Source organism: Chrysochloris asiatica, unplaced genomic scaffold (genome assembly GCF_000296735.1).
Source record: "Chrysochloris asiatica unplaced genomic scaffold, ChrAsi1.0 scaffold00069, whole genome shotgun sequence".
Classification (NCBI taxonomy): domain Eukaryota; kingdom Metazoa; phylum Chordata; class Mammalia; order Afrosoricida; family Chrysochloridae; genus Chrysochloris; species Chrysochloris asiatica.
The window spans coordinates 401,776-411,178 of record NW_006408587.1 but is presented as its reverse complement, the minus strand read 5'-3'; positions in this window follow the sequence as shown (position 1 = coordinate 411,178).

The following is a 9,403-nucleotide window of genomic DNA, read 5'->3' as shown; positions in this document are numbered from 1 at the left end:
CTTAATGGAACTTTCCTAAAAGCACTGAGCACTCCACATACTCTCTCAGCATGTTCATAGACATAATCATTAGGAGACTCGGAACAGGATGACCCTGCTTTAGAAGTTGAAGTTGTTATAATAGAAAGATTACTTAGACTAAGAGTTCCTTCACTACACACTTGGGCAAATTCTTGTCTTACTTTCTTCAATTGTAAAGTGAGATCATTTAAATGGATTATCTCCAGAGTGGACAATGATAAACTTTTGTGATTCCTCAAGATCATATAGTTAAGAAGTGATAACGCTACGATTCAAAACTCCTAAACTCCTCGGTTAATGCTGCTTCCCATATTGAGATGTGTCCTATAGGAATACGTTTTTTTCTTGGATATTCAGTTTTCACAGTGTCAAAATTTTTTTCTATCTCCAAGCAGCAGAATGTTGATGATTTGTTTCAGTTTAAGCTTACACTGGCCACATTGTTGCTACTTAAGTTTTCAGAAGCACAATTGTTAAGTCCTATCAAACATGTATTGCTTTGTTACTTTTACTGAAATTTGGATTGCTGAAAATGTTTGATCTATAGTAACCAGACAGTGAATACAAACAAGACCTCAAAGACAAGTTACGCCCATTTGGTCTTAGGTGAGCTATGATTTATACACTAAATTATGGTTCCTACATATTTAGAAGCTGTTAATATCTTCAAATGCTTTCATTTTGGGGGGATGAAATTTTAACCTCTCTATCAAAGGAAAAGCATTCAGTTGTTCAGGCAGTGTTCTTAGGTCAAGATCTGTGTTGTGTGTTCCTGTAAAAGTTAAACACCTCAATTAAAACGTGTTTGGGAAGGATTGGTGGTGACTTGGGGCTGAGCTCTCTTTCTGAGAGGATGCCATGTGGGGTGATAATTAAACTAATTTATCTCGGGAAACTCCTACTGGTATTATGGCTTTGCAAGATTTTTCAAAATTCCTTTAAGGGAGGCAGCACATTTTTCAGAAAACAAATTGTCTGTTATTATTATTATTATTTTGAATATTTCTCATTCTTTACAGTTCAAGATAGAGAAGTGCCCCAGGTCTCAATGTTGATCAAAATTAGTTAGTTATGATTGGTTTAATTTATTATAATTAAAGTGCTTTATTATTCATTTAATGTATCTCATGTAAAAGTTAATAATTTCATAAATACTAACACCAAAATAATAAAAACAAAGGCAAACATTGGGTGATATGTGTACTGCTTCCTTTACTACTAAATGCAATGGGTTTATTCCTCCTCTGTTGAGATGAGGATGGGCTCTTAAATATTTTATGGTCAATATAAGTGATTTGTTTCACTTGCATTTAACTGTGATTTTTGTCACATCTACTGATTTTGTTCAAATAAACATTTTTGGAAGGCTTGGATTTTTACTTTCTGAGAAAGCAGGTTCATAGCAGTTATGTAAACTCTAGTAGTCTCACCCTATAATCATCTGAAGAATTTAATTTTGAACCCAGTTCGTCTGTATCCAAATGCAGTCCTCTGTCCATTGGACCAAACTGCCTCCTTCAGGCCAATAGTGGCCCATTTGTCAGAGAACTTCTTTAAAATTAAAAATGGTTTCTATTTCAGAAATTCCCCATTTCTTGATCCATAATGTACCACACCTCTTGTATACTCTTACTGATTGAATGGTCACTTGGTATCATTTAATAGTTCCTGGGAAGCCTAATCATTTTCTATGAAAGAGTAGAACATTTTCCGCCTACTAAGACCAATTTGTCTGTATCCAATAAAGAATTTATTTACCCTAAAGAACAGATCGTTAAAAAAAAAAATCGTCATGTCAGTCTATTCTAATAAAAGTCTGTTTATAAACTACACCTATTTTCACATTGAAATCATTGGCTAAAATGCAAAGGAGATTTGAACCTATGGTAAAATTACATACTTAGATTTTTACTTTTGCTTTTTAGTTTTGGTGATAGGATTTTTAAAATACTCTTTAGGTATGCAAACTCTCATAGTAAAATATGCTTCTTAAGTCATTTATTTTCCATTCTTTCCTTTTTCAGGAAATACTTGTTTTGAGAGTTTAAAAAAACAATAACATATAGCATATGCTGTTGGCGATAAATGTTGTCGAGTCCGTTCCGACTCATAGCAACTCTGTATAGGTTTTTGAGTGGCTGATGAGTTTGAACAGCTGACCTGGTGATTCAAACCGACCTTGTAGTCCAGTGCTTATCCTACAGCACCACACCAGGACTCATATAGCATATTGTTGTTTTTGTTAAGTGCCCTGTATAGGGTTTCTGAGGAGCAGCTGGTGAATTTGAACCGCTAACACTGTGGTTCAAAGTGACCTTGAAGTCATGTGCTTATCCTAGAGTACTACACCAGAACTCCCATATAGCATATTGTTTTTGCTAAATGCCATCAAGTCTGTTCCAACTCATAGCAACCCTGTATAGGGTTTCTGAGGAGTGGTTGGTGAGTTTGAATTGCCAACCATGTGGTTCAAACCAGCCTTGCAGTTGAGTGCTTATCCTACAGTGCCTCACCAGAACTCCATATAGCATATAGATGTTAGCAATAGCTGCACCATGAAATGGGAAGGTTTTAGATTTCACCCTTTCTCCACCTCCTCACCGTACCTCCTTGAGCTAAAATATTGCCAGAAAGTAAAAATGGTCTATTAGAGGCATAGTGTACTCTAAGGGGGGAAAAATCCTTTAGGTAAACACAGCAAATGACCACGTAGCAAAACATGAAGATACTGAAAATTTTCGAATATAGTTTTAGTTCAGACATCTAGAAAACCAGGCAGTAGGAAGGGGAATTGGGGGTGGGGGGTGCATTTAAATAGAATAGTAAACTAGAAATTGGGTTTGAAAATACACACATCACTGTAACATGAATCTGCATATCTGGGAAGGGAGTAACATATTCAGATGAACCAAGAGCAAATACAGGGTCTGGGATAAAAGGGAGACATTTGGATAAGTACTGGACTGCTAACCACAAAGTTGGCAGTTCAAACCCACCAGCGGCAAGTTGGAAACACTATACAGGGTTGCTATGAGTTGGAACTGAATCAATGGCACTTAACAACAACACAGAGAAAAAGATGACACTTTCTGCTCCCATGCAGATTTACAGCTTTGGAAATTCTGTACAGTGTTTCTATAAGTCAGAACTGACTTGATGGCACCTAACAACAATAAGAAGTAGAGAAAAAAGGCAAAATGGAACACATTAAAAAAATGTACCTGAGCTGAACTTAGCCCCATTGCCAAGCAATAGATGGGTTTGTAAGGGGGAACAACATTAGTGAGATACGCACACCATAGAATGGTCAACCGTTGGAGGTCAAAAGGACAGCGTAAACCTAAGGAAAGATTCAGAAGGATTGCAAAAGGAGAAATGGAAACAAAGATCATGGGGAAGAAGTGGAATCCCTGATGTAACACTGAGGGGACTGCAGTCACTGAAATGAAACAAAGTATATGATTTGTTGAATGTAAAACTACCCTGTAAACCTTCACTCAATTCACAACAAAAAGTGTGATATTAAAAAATGTGACTGAACCAAGGAAAAGGAGCAGTTTTGGAGAACTCTTGAAAATGAAAGTGATCTACAGGAAAGAAGAAACTCTGAGAGGTCTCTTATTGTATATTTCAATGAACACAAGATAATTGTTTCTGAGCAGCAATAGTAAATTATCTTAAAATGGAAACAGGCTAAGAAAAAAAAAAAGGCAGTAGGAGAAATTGGAAAAGAATCAATTAGAAAGATTTCAAGGAAGCTAAAAATATAAGATCAGGTTTAAAAAACACATTAAAAACAACAACAAATTTTTTCTTTTTAAAAAAATTAAATCAATAATGTGAGGAAGAAACTTGAGAAGCTCCCTACTGTTCTTACAAAAGGCACAAGAAATGAAAATGATGGGAAAGGTAACAAATTTGGAAGACAGAGAATATTAGCTAACATTATCAACATTTGCTTTTATGATGGAAAGACTAATTGAGAAAAAATGAGCAGACTATAAAAATGGAGTCTTTCCTGAACAGAGTGAAAATCTGTGTATGTAGGATTCACTAAACTCTAGCCACAAAACGTGGAAAGGACTCATACCTAAACACTTAGCAAAAACTTTAAACTACTGAAGAGAGAGAAATCCTGCAAACATCAAGTCATAAAGTATCATGCTAGCTTCAGACTTCTCTACAGCACCAAATGGCAGGAAACTTAACAGGGTGTCTTGGGGGAAAAGTTTTAACTTTAGAATTATATACACAGTATTTTATGTGTTGACATATATAAAGATATTTTTAGATAGTGCAAGAATTATGTATTATTTTTGTAAAAGTAATAAAATACCACAAACTGCAAAACTTGGTTTAAAAAAACAACTTTTGTCAACAACATAGTTTTAAGGGATTTTCGGTGTTAAATATCAGATCATTAGCCACTAGAAAAAGGATGTCTATGCTTTGAAGTAAATACTATGGCTAGAAGCCACAAACCAAAAAAAAAAAAAAAATGCCCAAAGTCCTCTCATGAGTGGGCTAACTCAATATAAGATGATGTCCCTAAAAATAATTACCACATCACAGTATTGTTTCTTTTACTGGCATAATACATGATCATAGTAGAAAGAGCAAAATCTAACACATCTTTTGCAAATAAAATTTAAATTGCTCTCAGTTTCCCCTGTTACCATTTAAAATATCCTGAAAGAGTTTTCTATTGCTTCTAAGCATGAAATGGCTAGAGGTCCCTGCCTTTGTTATGTTGACTCCATTCCATGTGAGTCTCCAATCTCTTCAAACACAGACCTCACCACAGGTACAAAAGTAAAAATTTACAGTGTATGTGCCTGTGTGTCAAAAACAAATAAGGAAAAAACAAAACTTGTTTTAGGATACAAATGTAAGAACAGTTCAATTTCAACACCAGAAAACTGGCTTCAGGCAACCAGGTAACTTCCTTAGCCATACTTGAACCTATCTGAAATTATGCTTAAATGCAGAGATTAAGGGAATAATAGCAGTTTATAAAACAAGACAAAAAAGCCCACACAAACTAATTCCTGTGGAGTCTACAGTGCCAGGGTTAGAGCTAAAGCTGGCTTTGTTTGGTTTTCATTTTTGCTCTAGAAGGACTTGAAAACACACAAGAATACAGATTCATTGGCCTAAATACTGAGTTCTTCCTGGCAGTGTAAAATTTCTATCTGTGCCCCAAGTTGTCTTGCCAATTTAAACCCTAAATTAAATTTTCAACACCACCAGCATGTTTGTTTTAAATTTAGCAGTAGACTAGTTAATGGGTTGATTTGCATTTGCTTAGTTTTTCATTATGTAGCAGAACAAACCTCTTCCAGATGGAGAGACTATTCCAAGTATCACCTTTGCCCAGGGCCTCTCCTTCCTGTGTCTGACAAAAACAAACAAAAAAACACAACCACCTGTTGCCTGTCAAGTGACCTGTCTCAAGGTCCCTGTAAGACAGAGTGGAGTTGGCCCATAGGGTGTCCATATGGAAGCCAACTGCCATAATACATCTTTCTCTCACAAAGCGGCTGGTGGGTTCAAACTGCCGACTTTCCTTTTAGCAACTGAGTTTGTTCACTTTAACTACATAAATAAGAATGTCATCTTTTTATTTAAAATTGAAATAATTTCTAAGTGGCTGCATTTTCCAAATGCTAGCAACAAAATGGTGTCCTAATATTTTCAGTGTCTGGGTATATGTGCTTTTAAGGTGGAGTCCTGGTGTGGCGCTGTGGGTAAATGTGCTGGACCGCAAAGTCGCTTTGAACCGCCAGATTGGTGGTTCAAGCTCACCAGCTGCTCTTAGGAAACCCTAAACAGGGTCTCTATGGGTCAGAACTGATTCAACAGCACTTAACAACAACAACAATGTAGAGGAAGATACCCATCATTGATTTAACACTGGAAACCACATGGTCAGTAATGTAAGTGACTTTATTGTACCATTTCCAACGTTTCCTACCGACAGTGATGAGGGTACATGCACACACATGTATATATATATGAATGTAGGCGCACAAGAACGGGAACGTATGAGTAAGCTCTATTTTTTGTCAGAAGGTCAGTGTTGAAGAGATCGTTTTGTTTATCTAGTCCAGCCTTCTTGTTGATAGTGTCTAGTAGGGTCTGTTAACAATTTGCAAGATGTTTTGAGTTTTTATTTTAATTGTTATTTTTGATTGTTATGTGTGGTTTATGTATATGCAGCTTGACTGCATAATCCAAATTAAAAAAAAAAGTGTAATGTATATTTTGTCTGTTTTATTAAAATAACTTAGACATAATGAGCAGTGTTATGGTTTTTTAATATTTTCTATTTCAGTTTTGCATTCCTGGAATGAATATTTTCCTTTGTATTTTGCTATGCTATGGCATTATGAGCAATTCCATACCCAGAGCTTGTGCATCTAAGCTAACACTGAGTGAAATAGTAAGTCTGGCTGACTCTCGCTATGGTTCTCTGGATTGAATTTGCTTCGCTAGACAAGCTGAGAGCCCATTTGGAAAGCTCCCATGGTGATTGTATATTGACTATTGTATATATGCTTTTAATTAGTGTTGTATTTCTCTTCTTTTAAATTATGATTCATGGCTTTTGGAGAGTATATTTAATTCTAAAAATCTTTAAATATTTACTGTTTCACATCTAGAACAGCTAAAATTATTCATAAAAAGCAAGTCTCTTTTTCCAGTGCATATGGATCATTCTCCAGGATAGACCATATATTAGGCCACAAAGCAAGTCTCAATAAATTGAAAAAACACTGAAATAATACGAAGCATCTTCTTGGATCACAACGCTATAACATTATAAATCAAAAACATTAAGAACAAGTGTGTGTGTGGGGGGAAGCAAATACATGGAAACTGAATAACACCCTGCTTAAAAATTACTGGGTAATAAAAGACTTTAAAAAGTCCTAAAATCAAATGAGAATGAAAGTACAACATACCAACACCTTTGGGACACAACAAAAGCAGTTCTCAGAGGGCAATTAATAGCAGTAAATGTAAATATCAAAAAGGAAGAGCCCAAGTCAATACCTTAACCCTTGTTGTTGTTAGGTGCCATCGAATCAGTACCAACCCAGAGCGACCTTATGCGCAGCAGAACAAAACACTGCCCGATCCTGGGCCAACCTCACCACTGTTGCCATGCTTGAGTCCATCAATGCTGCCACTTGGCTAATCCATCTCGTTGGGGGGTCTTCCTCTTTTTCTCTGACCCTCCACCTTACCAAACATGATATCCTTCTCCAGCGACTGGTCCTTCCTGACAATATGTCCGAAGTATGAGAGACGAAGTTTGGCCATCTTGGCCTCCAAGGAGCACTCTGTTTGCCCTTCTTCCAAAACGGATCTATTGGTTCTTTTGGCAGCCCATGGCACTTTCAGTATTCTCCTCCAACACCGTACATACATAACTCAAAAGCATCAATTCTTCTATGGTCTTCCTTATTCACTGTCCAGCTTTCACGTGCATACGAAGTTATTGAAGATACCATTGCTTGGGTCAGGCACACCTTAGTCCTCAAGCTGACATCTTTGCTCTTCAACACTTTAAAAAGGTCTTGTGTGGCAGATTTGCCTAGTGCAATATGTCATTTGATTTCTTGACTGCTGCTTCCGTAAGTGTTGATAGTTGATCCAAGAAGAATGAAGTCCTTGACAACGTCAATCTGTTCGCCATTGATAAGAATGTTGTTTATTGGTCCAGTGGTGAGGATTTTTGTATTATTTACATTGAGATGTAATCCATACCAAGGCTGTGCTCTTGAATCTTCATCAGTAAATGTTTTAAGTCCTCTTCACTTTCAGCAAGCAAGGTTGTATCATCTGCATATCACAGGTTGTTAATGAGTCTTCCTTCAATCTTGATGCCACATTTTTCTTCATAGAACCCAGCTTCTCGGATGATTGCTCAGCATACAGGTTGAATAAGTATGGTGAAAGAATACAACCTTGTCTCATACCTCTCTTAATTTTAAACCATTCAATGTTCCCATGTTCTGTTCGAACAACTGCTTCTTGGTCCATGTACTGATTCTTCATGAGCACAATTTGTTCCGGAATACTCATACTTCACAAGGTTGTCCAAAGCCTGTCATGATCCACACACTCAAAAGCCTTTGTGTAGTCAATAAAGCACAGGTAAACATCTTTCTGATATTCTCTGCTTTCAGCCAAGATCCTTCGGACATCGGACATCAGCAATGATATCCCTCGTTCCACGGTCTCTTCTTGTTATGGTGCCTTAAATAAATAAATAAATAAATACCCCATCAAAACTGTGGCTTCGAAAGGGATCTGCTGCGCCAGTTCAATTCAAGGCAGAAAAGTCAGCTCATAAGCAAATGTGACTGTGTTTTGGGGTCCCAAAGGGGGTGATATTAATATTGTTATTGTTGTTAAGTGCCACTGAGTCAGTTCCAACTCATAGCGACCCTATGTAGGGTTTCCGAGGAGCAGCTGCTAAATTTGAACCACCGACCTTTCTGTTCAAACTGACCTTGCAGTCCAGTGCTTATCCTACAGCACCACATATTGATATATATTTTCTCAGTGGATGATCATGAGGGCTTAATAGGAAGAAGTTTGAGAAAACTGAAAATTGCATTGACGACAAAAATGTCAGGAGAGTTTCACCAAGGAATTTTTTTCCATCCCAACAATGCACCTGCTCATTCTTCAAGCATAATAAAGCCTGTCCTATGAGACTTTCATTGGAAAACTTTACCGTAATCTACCCTCCAACCTGATCTTGCCCTTAAGACTTCTTTGTGTTCCCCCAATTCAAAGAGCATTGAAAAGGAGCATGATTTGAGTCTCTTTCTCCAGGATGCTGTTTTGACATGGTGCAAATGGAGAAGTGCAGAATTCTTTGAAAGGGCAAAGAAGTAGAATTGAATCAATGAAAGACCAAATTACTGACCTCGAAAACAAATCTCTCAATATTCATCTGCTAGCAGAAGGCTTAATGCACCAGACTGCAAAGCCGTTTGAACTGCAAGGTCGGTAGTTCAAGCTTACCAGCTGCTCTTATGGGTCGGAATCGACTCGACGGCACTTGACAACAACAAGTCCTAAGAAAGTCTAAGATTTATGTTGGACAACATCAAGAAGAATAACTTACATGTGACTGGAATTCCAGGCTAGGAAGAGATTTTAAAAACCTTAGAGAAAATTGTTGAAGAGTTGTTGGAAGAAAGTTTCCCTAGCATCATGAAAGACAAGAAAATAAGCATTCAAGAAGTTGAGCTAACTCCAAAAGAAAATCACCAAGACATACTATAATCAAACTTTTCAACACTGAAAACAAACAATCCTAAGAGCAGCTCGGGGAAAAATGAAAAATTACCACAAATGAGAG